This window comes from Perognathus longimembris, chromosome 2, assembly GCF_023159225.1.
Source record: "Perognathus longimembris pacificus isolate PPM17 chromosome 2, ASM2315922v1, whole genome shotgun sequence".
Classification (NCBI taxonomy): domain Eukaryota; kingdom Metazoa; phylum Chordata; class Mammalia; order Rodentia; family Heteromyidae; genus Perognathus; species Perognathus longimembris.
Genome location: NC_063162.1, coordinates 114,197,978 through 114,216,239, shown reverse-complemented (window position 1 = coordinate 114,216,239; position 18,262 = coordinate 114,197,978). Strand labels below are relative to the sequence as shown.

The window sequence follows — 18,262 nt, the reverse complement described above, 5'->3', positions numbered from 1 at the left end:
CAATACATTTTACTCTATTCTCTTTACTGTCTCTAACTTTCCCTCCTGACTTACTACCAGGACCTCCAGGTTTCATTGACTCCTGGTTATTGGATAGAGGGTATCCCTGTTTAATCCAAGTAAATCAAAGGGGTTCATAGAGAAAGCCAGTCCTAAAAGAACTCAATATAAGAACAAGAATTACTCATAGGGTTGTAACAGTAAATAAGTAACTACTGAATACAGGGCCCAGGATCAGTTGTTATATTGAAATTGTATTCTTTAGGAACACCAAATCTAATTTTATAGACAGATATACAAGGTATCTGTATATAATTGTGAACTTATAAGATTTACACAACAGTGCTTGGTAAGGGCTGCTTTGGGTCTTGAACGGTGCTCACAGGTGCTTGTAGATTGGCATTCCCAATCCAAATGGGCAGAAGAAACACAAGAAAGGTGGCAAACAATGGAGTCTTTTCTCCCACTCAAAACAAGCAGGAAACAGAGCAGTCAATAAAAGAAATAGAGGGACTGGGGATATGGCCTAGTGGCAAGAGTGCTTGCCTCGTATGCATGAGGCCCTGGGTTCAATTCCCCAGCACCGCATATATACAAAATGGCCAGAAGTGGCGCTGTGGCTCAAGTGGCAGAGTGCTAGCCTTGAGCAAAAAGGAAGCCAGGGACAGTGCTCAAGGCCCTGAGTTCAAGCCCTAGGACTGACCAAAAAAAAAAAAAAAAAAAAAAAAAAAAAAGAAAAGAAAAGAAAAGAAAAGAAAAAAAAAAGAAATAGAAGAGAACCCTCAAAATGTTCTACAAAGTCTATTGTTAAACATGTTAAATGAAAAGTTTGAATCAATGCAGCAATCCTTCCATAAAGTAATAGATGATTTCATGGCCTCAACAAATAGAAAGATAAATGAAATTCAAGAGTCAAATGAAAAGATAGCTACCCAGGTAAAAGATTTGAGAGACAACACTTAAAACCAAATTACTGAAGTAAAGAAGTCCATGAAAGACCTAAGAGATGACATGGAAATCATCAGGAAAGACCAGTCAGAAGGAAAAGAGATTTGAAATCAAGTAGCTAGGCTACAGTCCTGACTAACTGAAGCAGAGGATTGAATCTCAGGAGTTGAAGATTCCCTAGAATCTATGGAGAAAGATCAAAAATCAATACAAATCCAGTCCAATCAAGAAAACAGATCGCTACAGGAGCTTCAAGACATGATTAGGAAGCCCAATTTAAGGATAACAGGTATTGAGGAAAACTGGGAGAAAGAAGTTAATGGGATAAGCAACCTATTCAGCACAATATTGGCTGAGAACTTCCCAAATATACAGAAGGAAAGGCCTATACAGATACGAAGCATTTAGAACCCCAAATAGACCAGACCAGAATAAGACATCCAACTGACACATTGTGATCAAAACAGGATCAGTAGAATACAAGGAAAGAATCCTTAAAGCTGTTAGAGAGAAGAAAACAATCACATATAAAGGAAAAGCAATCATAATTACCCCCAGATTTCTCAGCAGAAAGCAAGGAGAGCCTGGAATGAGGTATACCAAACACTAAATAAAAATAACTACCAACCAAGAATACTGTACCCAGCCAAACTCTCATTCATAGACAAAGGTCAAATAAAAGTCTTCCACAGTAAGGAAAAACTGAATGAATATATCTCCACCAAACCAGCTTTTCAGAAAATCCTCAAAGATGTACTATACAGGGAAAATAATCAAGATGCCAATACAGACAGAGAAATGAACCCTAAATAGTAAACATCAGATCAAGAAATGGGAAGACACAGCTTTTAACAAGATAGAGATAATGAAAGGAGCAAACGATCATCTCTCAATCCTAACTCTCAACATTAATGGACTTAACTCTCCAATCAAACGACATAGGCTCATAAGTTGGATCAAAAATCAAGATCCATCTTTCTGCTGCCTCCAAGAGATACATCTATCCAGCAAAAGTAAACATCTTCTAAAAGTGAAAGGCTGGAATCAAATCTATCAAGCAAATGGCCCCCATAAGCAGGCTGGAGTTGCAATCCTAGTATCAGACAAAATTGACTTCAAATTCAAAAAGGTAAGAAGAGACAAAGAAGGTTACTACATACTAGTAAAGGGATCTCTCCTACAGGAAGATATAACCATTCTAAATATCTACACACCAAATGCAGGAGCACCCAACTTCATCAAACAAACACTACTGACTCTAAAAACACTCATAGACCCAAACACATTGATAGTTGGGGACTTTAACACTCCACTATCACCTCTGGACAGATTAACACGCCAAAAACTGAACAAAATCCAGAACTAAATAATTGCATTGACCAACTAGACTTAACTAACATCTACAGAATGTTCCACTCAGCAACAACAGAATACACATTCTTCTCCGCAGCACATGGAACATTCTCCAAAATAGATCACATCTTAGGGCACAAAGAAAATCAGTACAAATTCAAAAGTATCAAAACCATTCCATGCATTCTCTGAGACCACAATGGTATAAAATTAGAGCTCAACTCAAACAGCCATCACAGAAAATCCTACAATTCATGGTGACTAAACAACACACTGCTGAACCATCAGTGGGTCATTGAAGAAATTGAAACAGAAATGGATTTCAACCAAGATGAGGACACAAAGTACCAGCTCCTTTGGGACACAGCAAAGGCAGTATTCAGAGGAAAATTTATACCTCTGAGTGCATACACCAACAAACTGGAGAAACAGCAACTCAATAATTTAAGGAAGCACCTTAATTTCGTTGAAAGAGAACAAGCCAAACCCCAAGTCAATAGATGGAAGCAAATAATTAAAATCAAATCAGAATTAAATCAATTAGAGACGAAAAATCCATTGAATGACTCAACAAAACAAAGAGTTGGTTCTTTGAAAAAATCAACAAGATAGACAGACCCCTGGCAAACCTGATCAAAAAACGAAGGCAGCACACTCAAATAAACAAGATAAGAGTTAAAACAGGTAACATCACCACAGAAATAACCAAAATTCAGAAAATAATAAGGGACTATTTTGCAAACATTTATGCCAACAAATTGGAGAACATGGAAGAAATGGATGATTTCCTAGAAAAAAATTAAAATTCCCAAACTCAACCATGAAGATTTAAACCTTCTAAACAGGCCCATATCCAGTATTGAAACAGAAACGGCAATAAATAATCTCCCATCCAAGAAAAGCCCAGGTCCAGACGGATTCACTGCAGAATTCTACAAGGCCTTCAAAAAAGAACTCACACCAATATTTCTTAAACTCTTCAATGAAATTGAAAAAGAACGTTCACTACCAGACACTTTCTGTGAAGCCAGTATAACCCTCATCCCAAAACCAGGCAGGGACTCATCAGGAAAGAGGACTATAGACCGATTTCCCTGATGAACATAAACGCAAAAATTCTCAACAAAATTCTGGCCAATCGACTTCAACAGGTCATCAAAAAAATCAAACACCACAATCAAATTGGATTCATCCCAGGGGTGCAAAGTTGGTTTAATACACGCAAATCAATTAATGTAATCCACCACATCAACTGGAGCAAGTTAAAAAATCACATGGTTTTATCTCTGGATGTGGAAAAAGTGTTCGATAAAATCCAGCGCCCATTTATGCTAAAAGCCCTGGAAAAACTGGGATTCCATGGAACATTCCTGAATATAGTCAAGGCAGTTTAGGACAAACCAACAGCAAGCATAACTCTAAATGGTGAAAAACTAAAGCCATTCCCTTTAAAATCAGGAACAAGGCAGGGATGACCACTCTATCCCCTGCTCTTCAACATAGTACTAGAAATCCTAGCCAGAGCAATTAGGCAAGAAGAAAATATAAAGGGGATCCAAATAGGAAAAGATGAAGTTAAACTTTCTCTCTTTGCAGATGACATGATCCTATACCTAAAGAACCTCAAAGGCTCTACCCCCAAGCTACTAGAGCTGATCCAAACCTTTGGCAAAGTTGCAGGATATAAAATAAACCCTCGAAAATCAACGGCCTTTCCCTATGCTAATGACTCGAAGACCGAGACTGAAATCAGGAAAGCAACTCCTTTTGCAATAGCCCCCCAAAACATAAAACACCTAGGAATAACTTTAACCAAAGTGAAAGACCTCTACGATAAGAACTTTAAAAGCTTGAATAATGAAATTAAGTCAGAGCTAAGGAAATGGAAAAACCTCCCATGCCCCTAGATTTGGAGGATTAATATAATCAAAATGGCAAAATTGACAAAGGCTATCTACAAATTCAATGCCATACCCATTAATATCCCAACACCATTTTTTAATGAAATAGAGAAAGCAATCCAGAAATTCATATGGAACAATAAAAACCTAGAATAGCAAAAACAATCCTAAGCAGAAAGGACAGTGCTGGATGAATCACAATACCCAACTTCAAGCTGTATTATAAAGCTATAGTAATAAATACAGCTTGGTATTGGCACCGGAACAGGCCTGAAGACCAATGGGACAGAATTGAAGACCCAGAAATGAACCCACAGAACTAAACCTACTTAATCTTTGATAAAGGAACTAAAACAATGGTTTGGCAGAAAGATAGCCTCTTTAACAAATGATGCTGGCAAAACTGGTTCAACACATGCAACAAACTAAAACTAGATCCTTATATATCACCCTGCACCAAAATCAATTCCAAATGGATTAAAGACCTCGAAATCAAAACAGATACCCTGAAACCACTAAAGGAAGGAGTAGGAGAAACACTTTGGGTCCTTGGCACAGGACAAAACTTCTTTAACAAAGACCCAGAAAGGCTACAAATCAAAGAAAGGTTGGACAAATGGGACTTCATCAAACTGCAGAGCTTCTGCATGGCAAAGGACATAGCTTGCAAGATAAATGGAAAGCTCACAGACTGGGAGAAGATCTTTACCGGCCATTCAACAGACAAAGGCCTCATATATAAAATATATGCAGAATTAAAAAAATTACCTTACTCCAAACAAAGCCGCAAAGAACCAATAGTCCCCTCATCAAGTGGGCTAAAGACTTACAAAGAGACTGCTCTGATGTGGAAATGAGAATGGCCAAGAGACATATGAAAAAGTGCTCTACATCACTGGCCATAAAAGAAATGCAAATCAAAACAACATTGAGATTCCATCTCACCCCAATAAGAATGTCATATATCAAGAAAACTAACAATAACAATTTTTGGAGGGGATGTGGCCCAAAGGGAACCCTACTTCACTGTTGGTGGGAATGTAAATTGGTTCAGCCACTATGGCAAGCAGTATGGAGATTCCTCAGAAGGCTAAATATAGAATTCCCCTATGACCCAGCAACCCCACTTATGGGTATCTATCCCCCCAAAAAAAACACAAACAAAATCACAGTAAAGCCACCAGCACAACAATGTTCATCGCAGCGCAATTTGTCATAGCTAGAATCTGGAACCAACCCAGATGCCCCTCAGTAGAGGAATGGATCAGGAAAATGTGGTACATATACACAATGGAACTTTATGCTCTGTCAGAAAGAATGACATTGCCCCATTTGTAAGGAAATGGAAGGACTTGGAAAAAATTATACTAAGTGAAGTGAGCCAGACCCAAAGAAACATGGACTCTATGGTCTCCCTTATTGGGAATAATTAGCATAGGTTTAGGCAAGTCACAGCAGGGGATCACAAGAGCCCAATAGCTATACCCTTATGATCACATAAGACAATGCTAAGTTAAATGAACTCCATGTTATGGAAACGATTGTTATATCACAGTTGCAACTACTTTCAACGTCCCATGTGTGTAGCTTCTACTATTGATAATTTTCTTGTATCACCTTCCTGTGGTTGTATCTACACTATCTCTGTAATCTTATCTGAGTATATTGGAAACCGTGTATACTGGTATTAGAACTAGGAAATTGAAAGGGAATACCAAAATTGAGAGACACAGGGTAAAAAAAAGACAAACAACTACAAAAGCAATACTTGTAAAACTGTTTGGTATAAATGAACTGAACACCTCATGGGGGGAAAGGGAAAGGGGGAAGAGGGAGGAGTAATGAAGACGAGGTAACAAACAGTACAAGAAATGTATCCAATACCTAATGTATGAAACTGTAACCTCTCTGTACATCAGTTTGATAATAAAAATTTGGAAAAAATAAGACCAAATCATGATTAATTGGCTAAACGAAACAAACAGACTATAAAATAGAGAGAGAGAGAGAGAGAGAGAGAGAGAGAGAGAGAGAGAGAGAGAGATTTCATAGTAGGATGCTTAGTTATATTCATTGTAGATACAGTACATGTGTTATGCTATGGGATATATAAACTCAAATCTCTTCATATTTGAAAATATCTAGTTAAGAAATAATTGCCAATTTTTTCTTGCAAACATTTCCTTTTGTTAAAATGTGATAAAATAAAGTCCTTTTAAATTGCAGCCATACAAAAATGGACCTGATTTTCATAATAAAAGTTTTATTATCTAATGAGACAGAAAACATGATACAAATGACTTGACTAAACTGTCCATTTATCAATCCTCTATGGTTTATTGTTCCACATGAAGTTCTTCTGTGTTTCAGCTTCAGTTATATTTCTCATGGATAATCATATCTTTGCCTGAGTTGCCTTATGTCTCAATCATATACTATGACCTTGCATATACTTTTTTAATTTGAAAACCTATTTAAATGAAAAATATAGATTTACCAAATTTACAATTTTGTCAATAGAGTACTCATGTACTGTAGTGGTAAAATTTCTTACATGCTGTGTGTTATTGCGTCAATTTGGAGATAAATAAAACATGACTTATAGAATTTGTTTACATGGCTCCAGTTAATTTTGATGAGATTTAACCCATCTCTTGGCAAAAACAAAGCAAAAAAAAAAACTTTAAGTAATGTAACTTCTGCTGGAAACCAAATTGGAAGCTGCATAATGACTGAAGAGTACCTGGCATTGGTCTATGTAACCCTTGTTCCACTGCTTTTCATTTTAATCATGTTCTAGCCGGCTAAGCTAATTTAGTGCTCCTCAATTCCAACAAGATCTTCCCCAAACTGTCACTTTTATCACTAGCTGTTTCCTAAAATATAATGAAAATATTACAAATACATAAGATTGTTCTATATGACAGGATATCTGTGCCCCAGAATCTCCCCCACATAAGGTACTCACTCCTACACTTAACCGTTTTCCTATTAAGAGAATATAGTGTAAAAATCTTGTGTGTGGATTTCCTTGTTGTTAGTTTTCTGTCTTGAAATACATTTGGACAATAGTTACTATGAAGAAAAGTATTCATATCTTTAGTTGCAATGATTTTTCCTCTAATCCAGAGGAACGAATTAACATTTATCAAATAGTAAGCTTATACCCAGGCACATTGCTAATTGTTATATATCTTATTTTTACTCCAACTTTGATCGTGACAGTGGGTATTATTATCTTAATTTGCCAGTAAGGACAATAAAACATGAGGAGAAATAACATTTCAAAGCTATTCAGATATTAAATGAATCAAAGCTGAGATTTTCCAGTTCTATCAGGACATTTTAAGTATATTGCTTAATACTAGGAAAGTACTATTGATAAGTTATATAGCAGAAAATTTCTACTGGTATGAGGACAGGCTCTGGCACACAGATTTAAATACAATATTATTGTGGAATGGAATATAAAATATTCACAATTTTCACAGAAGAAAATTCAAAATATTACATATATTTTTAATTTTAACTTGCTTTTTTTCATTGTATAGGTGGTGATGTACAGAAGGGTTACAGTTACATAAGTAATGAGTACATTTCTTTTCAAACAGTGTTATTACCTCTCTTTTATATACTTTTTAAAGTACACAATTTCATATATGCTACAATTATAAAACTGAAAAATATCAGCAAACTGACATTAAAGAGAAAGATTCAGTTTAGATAATTAGACCATGCATGATATGCTTTTTTCTCTTAAAAAGCATCCACAATTACCCTTAATAAGTTTGTAACCATTTTATAATGGTATATATTTTTTAATTCCATATACACAGATCTCAATTAAAAATTGGTATCTTAATAATTCATGAGTTTTTATTCCCCCTAGAAGAGACCTTGGGAGCTTTGTGTCCCATCCAACTGTATCTATTTCATTAACTTATTTTTTTTTCTTATTTATTGTCAAAGTGATGTACAGAGAGCTTACAGTTTCATACATTACGCCTTGGGTACATTTCTTGAACTGTTTGTTACCTCCTCCCTCATTCTCCCCTCCCCCTCCCCCTTTTCCTCTCCCCCCATAAGTTGTTCAGTTGGTTACATCAAATGGTTTTGTAAGTATTGCTTTGGGAGTCGTTTGTCTTTTTACTCCTTTGTCTCTCAATTTTGATATTCCCTTTCACTTCCCTAGTTCTAATACCAGTTTATAGTGTATCAAGTGTACTCAGATGAGATACAGTGATAGTGTGGATCACCAACCACAGGAAGGGGATAGAAGAAGATCACCAACAATAGAAGCTACGGTTTCACATGACATGTTGAAAGTAATTACAACAGTGATATAACTGTCATTTCCATAGCATGAAGTTCATTTCACTTAGCATCATCTTATGCGTTCATAGGGGCATAGCTATTAGGCTCTTGTGATCCTCTGCTGTGACTAGTTTAAACCTGTGCTAATTATTCCCCGTGAGGGAGACCATAGAGTCCATGTCAGGCTCACTTCACTTAGTATAATTTTTTCCAAGTCCTTCCATTTCCTTACAAATGGGGCAATGCCATTCTTTCTGATAGAGGCATAAAATTCCATTGTGTATATGTACCACATTTTCCTGATCCATTCGTCTACTGAGGGGCATCTGGATTGGTTCCATATTTTAGCTATGACAAGTTGTGCTGCGATGAACATTGTTGTGCTGATGGCTTTAGTGTGTTTTTGTTTGTGGTCTTTTGGGTAGATGTCCAAATGTGGGGCTGCTGGATCATAGGAGAGCTCTATGTTTAGCCTTCTAAGGAATCTCCATATTGCTTTCTAGAGTGGCTAAATTCATTAACTTCTTATAGGTAAAAAAGTATAAATGATTTCCTCCATCAACCTGGTCCTGTCCATTAGGAAAGGCCATTTGTGTCCACCTTTCACAAACATAAGTACATTTGCTATAATAGGCCATTTCTGGCAACTTGACCTATTTTTATAAATTGTCTATGGAATACTGGGAAAATCTCAGGTATTTGGTTGTTATTTTTTTTAAGTATATGTTCATTATTTCTGCTTTTCAATTACTAGCAAGGGTTTCTAGGAACCATCAGGAGCACAATACTCAGGGTAGCTTTTTTTTTTCTTCCAGGGAGCTATCCACTCAACTCAACTACCAGCCTTGATACCTGCTCTTCTTCTTTTTGTTTTTATAATACTCTTATTTTTTATTGTATAGGCATTCTAGATTACCACCATCACCATACTCAATCATATATTTTGGATGACTTTTGGATTCATTTACTAATAAAGAACTTGATCGGTAAATCACCCTTATTTTTTGTTTTATTACAAATGATTTTGGCCAAGAAAGATAAAAAATGAATTTTAAAACAAATAGCAAAATAAATCTTTGAGATTCCCATGTGCACATTGTACACCTAAGGACAGCTCTCAGTAATCCCATCTTATTTCCCGGTGTGTTCAAATCATTGCAGGATCTGTGGAATGTTTTCTTGCTTAAGTTTGTAGACATATGGTCCTCTCCCCCCAAATGCTGTCCTGAAAGCAAGGACAAAATTATAGTAATTCTCCAAAGACAAAAATATATGTGCTTAATTTAAACAATAAATTGAAGTGTTTAGATGTGATGAAAGGAGAAATGACTTCAGTAGATACTGGGTGATGGTGTGGGAGAAATGAATCAATCCTCTAGAGCACAGGGCTGCACTATGAAACCCGAGCACTTGCAGGTTTCCCGAAAGGGCAATCTCCTTGGATATGCACACAAATACCATAGCTGAATGTATTCACTTTGTAGATTTGTAAAAGACAAATAACAAAATTTTAAATTCCCTATAGACCCCAACATTATAGATTATCTAGTCAGTCACAGTACTTTTGCCCATTTAGTATTTTGTTTTCCCTTCTAGTTTATAATACAAATACATAGCACAGTCCACATTTAGAGGAATGTGAGAATGTAGTTTGCAACACCAAATGTTTCTTTCAAAAGAAAATACAGGCACAATTTAGAGATACATTTCATTTGGCTCCAAATTACTACAACAATGCAAAAATCACAATAGTATGAGTCACTTGACTTTTTCTCAGTGTCCCAGGGTATATTGTTGTCCATTAGGAATGAAAGCATTAAGACTAAAATCCATGTCTATAGCTTAATGAAATTCATTTATTGGTAAAGATATTAAGAACCATCTGAGCCCTTAGCAAGTTATAATATTTTTCTGGTAAAATAATTGAAAATAATTTATTATAATTATAAATAAAATACTTATTAAAATAATACTAAAATACTAACAATAATCTGAGTTTTAGTATGTTATATTTTTACTGGTAGAGAATCATGTTTCAAAGTTGGCAGTGGATGACTGTATACGGTGTATAGGTGGTTGTGTAAAGTTGGAGTGGGTATACAGTTTATGTTTTTATTTGTCTGTTTTTTTCCAGAGCTGCAGACCAAAGGGAGAGCCAGGCAAGTGCTGTTCCACTGAAATTTCCAACCCATTCTGTTTGTTTTTTAAGTAAAACAACATGATATCTTGCTACACTGACTCTTCCTTCAATGAAAACTTTCTTTGTAGTATGATACGTTGTTTAATTAACATTTTACCCAGAGTAGAACCTCTACAAAATTAAAGTCAACACTCTTAGATCATATGTTTTTATCATCTTGGTTAATATAATATTGTAAATTCTTTACTGTCATTTCAATAATTTTTATATCTTCATCATGTATTTACTTATCCTGGATAGCTTGATGAATTGTGTACAAGTAGCAATGTTTTGAAAGGATTATTTTGTGTAGCAGATAAAAACAATGCATGTAAAATATTTAAAAAGCCATTTTAGAAATAGTTATCTACAGTCAGGTTTTATGTTATCTTTATGAAGCATGTGTGCATTTTGTGTAATGCCCAAAGGCCATGGGAGTTTTGAAAGGTAAATGATCATTAGCATCAATTTAAGGTCACTAATCCCATTACTTCTGATAAGAGAGCCTGTATACAAAGCTATGAAGCCAAACATCGACTGCTCCTCTCAAGCTATGGAAGCCCTTGATAGTCCTTCTAAAAAAAGGCTTTCACCTATACTAAAAATATTAAAAATAGGTTGTTTTGCTGAGAATGGAATCATATACCTATAATCCCAACACTTTGATGCTGAATCAGGAGTATCAAGTTTGGGGTCAACTTCAGCTGTGTTGCATGATCCTGACTCACATATAAGATAAAAAGAGATACAATAAAATTGTTTTTTAGTGTAGTTTGACCTTGAATTTCTATGTTATGAGACATATTTTTCTCCTAAAATCCCTCTGGCATTTGCCACTTTTTTTTTTCTGCAGCTCCCTCAGCTCTCAGCCATCATATAACTAAAGAGGACTTTATTCTGGGTTGGGTTTCGCTTTAAGTGAATATTGTAGGCTGATTTGATCTTCTTCTCAGAGATAAGTCTGTTTTGCTTTTTTAGCATTGGCTTGTCCACTGGACTAGGATTGTAATTTCCTTCCACAATTTTCCTTCATATTCATAATTTGGTTATCTAATCCAATACTCTTAACATTTAGCTTATCTTGATTTATGGTGTGCTTTCTTCAGAAAAGTTAATTGCTTAACTTTTGATTATTTAACTCCTGATTTATAGTGAGGATATGCAACACTTCCTTTCACTTAGAGGCTGTTACAAGGTTATTAATTGGTCTAATTAATATATTTGCACCTCAGGTGTTAAAGAGTCTGAAAAGAGAGTGAGACCAGGAGACAGTGGTGAATTGGTCCATTAGAACACAAACAACATTTAGCTATTAAATTCACCACTTTATATAGATGTGTTTCATGGTAACCCAAAATGATTCCAGTATTAATATCAATGATCAATAATTACAAATCAACAGTCATATAAATAAATAATGTTAAATCTTGAAATAGTGAAAAAAAAGCTGATATGTGACACAGAGGCATTCAGTGAGTACCATCAGCTGTTGGAAAAATGTTACCAAGATATCTGCTTGATGCCAGGTTTTAACAGTGTTCAGTTGGTGGTAGTGGGAGAGGGGCAAATCTGCTATACAGTATAAACAAGTAAGGTGAAATAAGAAGAAATGTGCCTGTGTATAATAGCGCCTGATCAGATTCACTCTCCTTACAGAAAGGTAACTGAAAAGAAATATCTGTAAATCAGTAAACAACTCAAGGAAAATATTTGATTTGGTAGTTAATGACATTTTCTACTTCATAGAATGTTCACATCATGCATTACTTAATTAGGCACAATGTACAATATTAATATCACTAATATATAAAGCAATCATGGCATCTATGTTCATATAATGCCACAAAATGAGGAGGCATTTCTACAACCTCAAAAGGATAGAAATGGACGTCATTTTAGTCAATTACTTAAGCTAGTCTTAGCAACTTCAACAATAATTATAAAGGTCAAATGAACAGATAAAACATCTAGCATACTGTCCAGTACAAAGGAGATTATATGATAAAATTAATATAAAATTTAAAAAATAGAAAAATTACTATCGTTAACATCTGAGTAGGTTGTCATCCACACGTGGTTATGAATTTCCATTAGATTATCTCATTTAAAATACTTTTTTTCTCACTGGGGTTTGAACCCAGGAGATCATACTAGCTCAGTTTGCTTTTTAGTGCTAGTACCCTACCATTTGAGCTGCCCCTTTAGCCCAGGATTTTGCTGGTTAATCAGAAATAAAGTCTTATGGACTTTTCTGCCTGAGCTAGCTTTGTACCATCATCCTCCAAAATAGTTAGGATTATAAGCTTGAACCACCAGCACCATGCTTAAGATTTCTTACTTTTAATATATACTGTGAAAAGGTACCATTGTTGATAATATGGTGAAGGCATGTATATAGAATATGATGAAGCTGCATTTGAATATAGACCACAACTGACTTCCTAGCTTATAAAATTAACTACCTGTTTGAATCTGATTTGATTTGTAAGAATTTCCAAGCTAGGATACATATGCGTACAATAAACAATAAAGTGGTAAGCTTGGATCCCAAAATGTCTGTGCCAGGAACACAACTTCTATGAATGACACTAAAGTCTAGTCACGGGCTTCAGCTATATCCTCTTGCTTAGGTCAGAACAGCAGTGTCTATAACACACACACACACACACACACACACACACACACACACAAAATGAAACCTTAATCAGGATGCTGTTGACCATTGTAGATATAAAATGCCTGCAACTATATGCCTTTTTTTTTTTTTTTTTTTTTTTTTTTTTTTTTTTTTTTGGCCAGTCCTGGGCCTTGGACTCAGGGCCTGAGCACTGTCCCTGACTTCTTCCCGCTCAAGGCTAGCACTCTGCCACTTGAGCCACAGCGCCGCTTCTGGCCGTTTTCTGCATATGTGGTGCTGGGGAATCGAACCTAGGGCCTCGTGTATCCGAGGCAGGCACTCTTGCCACTAGGCTATATCCCCAGCCCCCAACTATATGCCTTTTAAATACAGAAAATTTTTCTAAATTCATCTAACTTAACAGTACAAGGCATATATTAGCTCCAAAGGGTCTGGTCTTGCCCTGGTGATAAAGATTATAAATAAGGCCTTGGTCTACCATTCCTGTCACTAATATGTAATTTTAAAAAATGAGATTAAAAAATGCATGACTGTAACTTAGAGGTATGACATCACCAGAATACTCATATTACAATCCCCAGAAGATTTGCAAGCCATAACCCTAGACAACAATAAATAAACAAATACATAAATAGGTGAATGAGTATAAATGTGATCAAGGACTTTGAGGTGGAGAGATTGTCTTAAATTATCTAGTGGTAGACACATGGAAGTCACACTTGCCCTGTGGCAGGAGATCAGATGACAGGTAAGAGGGAAAGTAAAGAAGATACCATCATTTTACACTGATATAAAGAACAAGGCACAACTCACAGAAAACAGACGGCCTGTACAAGCTGCAGTAAGCAAAAATTATCAAACAGCAACTGAACAGCCAGATGTAAGGTCCATTCTCAGCCACATATCAATTTTACTCAGCTCTTTTAACTTTTCCATTATGTGAAATAATAAGAGTATTTAGCCAATTTGGTTTGTTAACAAGTTACTGCTTCTGAAGTATTCTTAATCATCTTCATCTGCAAATTAAAAAAAAATCCTCCACCATCAATAACAATGAAAAAAATCCTCTTTTCCAAATCTGGAGAGTACTCTCAGTAGATGGTTGGCAGGCCCTTCAGAGATTGTTTGCAAGAAAAGGTCTCACCCAGCATGGTTCTGTTCTGGAGCAGACAATGTCCATGCACTGGCGGAGGCACAGATGCAAATCTCAGCCATTTGCACCCTCCGTAGGAGACATGAAGAGGTCATTCAAGGTCTAGAACTCCCTATAGTTTCAGCCAATTGTATGGTTTGTACCTGCAGTGTAGCTTGACCTCTACCTCTGCCAGGTCCTTCCTAACATCCTTCCCCAGTAAACATACTGAACACTGAACTAGTCTCAGAAAGTGTTGCCTTGAAAAATCCCACCTGCAAACTTGACATATTCACTGATTCCTAAACTGTTCAATACATTTTAGGTGACTTCACCTATTGAGAGCAACAAACAGTTCTAGTGATGGCTAAAATCCAGTGTTTGTGAGGATAGTCTTTGTCTAATTTAGTAGCTAGCTGAAAATAACACCAAGACCAGCACAAATTATTCAGTATTAAACGAAAAACGGAATGTTTGATTAGATGAGTCTTCCCCTGCTGATGCAAAAAATAATTTTAGTTACATAATTAGAAGACAAGGATAATACATTGAAATTGTTCATGTGTATTCTTATTTGTACATTCCATATTCTTCTCCTGTCTTATAATTCATACAGCATGACGTGGTCTACATTTACTTCACTTGGTCTGGGCCAGGGCCACTTTATTTCACTACTAGCCTTGTTTCTTCACTGAACAATGTGAAACTTTTCCTCCAGAGTACTGGACAGCAACAATACCAAAAGATATCTTCCTATGTATCATTCATTCTGCTGAGATTTCAGCTGAACCAAGATTTGCATTCCATTTCTGTGTTCTTTTCCCTCCAACCTGTGCTTCAGGATGAACATTTTTGAAACTACATATGGTCAACTCTATACTAAAAGATTCACATTCATGCTCTTTATATTCTCAGAGCCAAGCACAGCTAGGCCCAATTTAACTGCCAATGACTATAAAGAAGAAAACTAAGCAGCTTGGGTTGGAAAGTTTGAATTGCTTCTTGTAAAGAAGCATGTGTCTACAGTAATTGAGCAAATATTAGCCAACAGTTAGAAAATACTTATGTCTGACATCAGTGTATGTATTATGAATAGATTAAATTTCTTACAGCAACTGTATGAAACCAAGTACTGCTAGCATGTAAATTTTTCAGTTGTATCTTAGAAGACTGAAGCATTTCTTTAATGTTAATAGTTAAAGTAAGTGGTATGGGGAAAATAAATTCTCAAAAAAACTCATACTCTATACTTAAGTTAGATGCTGGGGTGATTTTGATTGGTTTACATTGTCTAGGTGGATGGAAATGATATCACAACCTCCTTCAGTAGCTATTATATGTTAATAAAAGAAAGAGTGAAGCGTAAAATCACTCTGTCCTTCCCCTGATACCAACATAAGTATACATACACAAATATACATAGTTTAAAGAGTACGACCTCAGTACATATGAGTGAAGCATGTGATTTTCACCTAAGGACTTTTAATCTGAAGGACTGATTACCACAAGAATTCTGAAGGATAAATAGGCTTCTCTCAGTGACGTTCAACCCTCCTTTCCTTGTCTTTACTAGTATATCACCTTGTTCCTCAGTTTATATCACTTCTGTAGCCCTGGTAAAAGTTAAAACTTGTAACTCATTGCAAAAAATAAAAATTTGTTTGTTTAGCAGAAGCATTGCAGCATGCTTCAGAGTGCATAGTATACTGTACTTAAAATAACAATCATATCTATGCAAAGTAAAATCCACTAAAATTCCTCCTTGCTAATCTCTTATGGTAATACTATCAATATGAAGTTATGCTGCACCATAAAAGTTCTTTCCCAGGCTTGTGCTAGATTTTCTGTTTTATGGTCTTTAAATAATTAAAAAGCTATAAAGGTAGTAGCCTGATGGCAGCAATTAGGAAGATGCAACTGAAAGCATTAACTTCTACTAAAGCCATTTCAAAATATTCTTGTATTTTAGCCCATCATTTTATTTGAAAATCTTTAATATAAAGGTTGAATTTAGAAAGAAACAAATATAGGGAAAATATCTTATACTAGTCAATAAGGGCAAGTAAGCATCCAGAAGAATGTTATCAAAGTCAAAATGAGATGTCATAAAAATGTCCTGCTGTGATTCAACCACTGGCCTGAAAACAAGCCTCTCCTTCAGAAGCTAGACTACTTCTATTCTGACAAAGAACAGTGGTTCTCTCTACTTGCACATTCAGAGTGTCTCATTACTTAGGTCACATCTTGTAATGTTACACTTCTTTGCCTATTCCTTGAGTTTCTTTTTTGTTCAAATTAACATCCCTTTGGCCTGATGATCTTCATGTAGTGCTTCCTTTCTTGCATTCAGGAAATGAAGTTCTTCAGCTGACAAGAATACTGAGAAGGTTTAGACTGAGAATTTCACAGCACAGGACTAAATTACAATACACCTCCCTAATACCATATCAAAGAAACAAGTCACATACAAAGATACAAAGATACTTGTATGGAAGATACAAGTGCTCTCATTGCTTTCTTCAGTTGCCCTTCATAATCTCCTTTGTACATCCTCTCTACATCCCCCACTTCTTTTCTTTGAGACTTATTATTAGCCTAGATGTTCATGAAGGCACGCATCATGTAAATTCCACTTGTATCTCGCTCTTCTGAGTGGAATGCCTAATGCTAAATATTCTTCATTAATAAATACTTTAAAAAACAAAAGAAAGTCTCAGGATGTACAACATGGTACAGTGACAATAATAAACAACAATAATCTAAAATAAGTAGATTGTTTCCAATACAAAGAAATAATAAATGATGATAAATATTAATTATGTGGAGTTTCTCATTGCATGTTGTATACATATATTGAAACTACATGGCACCCAATGAATATTCACAATCACGTGTAAATTTGTTTTTAAATATATTACCAAAGTTCTGCTTTGCTTCTTTAGTCCTTGAAGGAGTCTGTGATCTTTGCCCTGTGCTCCATCATGAGCTGGATCTGTGTAACTAGCTTGCTGGCCTCCTTCCCTATATTTTCAGTCTTCCCTCATTGCTATGGACTGGGAGATCCAGGTAGTTCTAGGGATTAGGCAAATCTAGTCAGATTCAACTGCATCTTGACAGCTTAATAACCTGCCATTCCATTTCACTGAAGGAAAGATCTTTCCTGAACTGTGTCTTTGGCATCTGGCTGGTGTGATTCTTTTCCTGCAGAGGTTTTATCTTCTTCATCCTAATGAATGACTCCTTATGCCAAAAACAGCTAGGACTGGAGGCAGAAGAGACTTTCTTTGCCACTTTTGGAAAGGATTCATTTTTATCATACAGAGTTTCCCCTGCCCTGGCATCTTCTTTGCTGCTCATCATAAACTTGAAGAAGACACATCTATTTCTTTACTCAAGCCCATTTTTCTACTATTTTGATTTTACTTCACAGTATATACTACACCTCTCATTTAATGGTATCAGCAACAACATTTTCCTTATAAAAAACTAGGTAGGGTAACTTTCCCTGATCCCTTTCCCCTGTGTTCCTCCAGCTTCATTCTTCTCTACAAGATAAAGAATATATCAGTCAAGAATTTGTATCCTAATAACACTTGTTTATAAATATGGGGAAATCTCCTGCTCAAATGGCAGGCATGATCACAGCAAGAAGAATCCAACTTCTCTCCCCACTGCAGTGCCATTAGAGGTGAGCTAATCCCAGTGTCCATTGTTCTAATCTGCCTCCTCACTTATCTCTCTGTATACCTTCTGCTCTCTAAAACCTTTTCTCCCCATAGCAGATAAATTGCAAATGG

General features: G+C 35.8%; 1 protein-coding gene across 1 annotated transcript in view; it reads right to left on the bottom strand.

The window, feature by feature from the left end:
- Positions 1 to 18,262, bottom strand: part of Znf804b (zinc finger protein 804B) — a 444,903-nt gene that overhangs the window by 178,755 nt on the left and 247,886 nt on the right. The window lies entirely within an intron of this gene.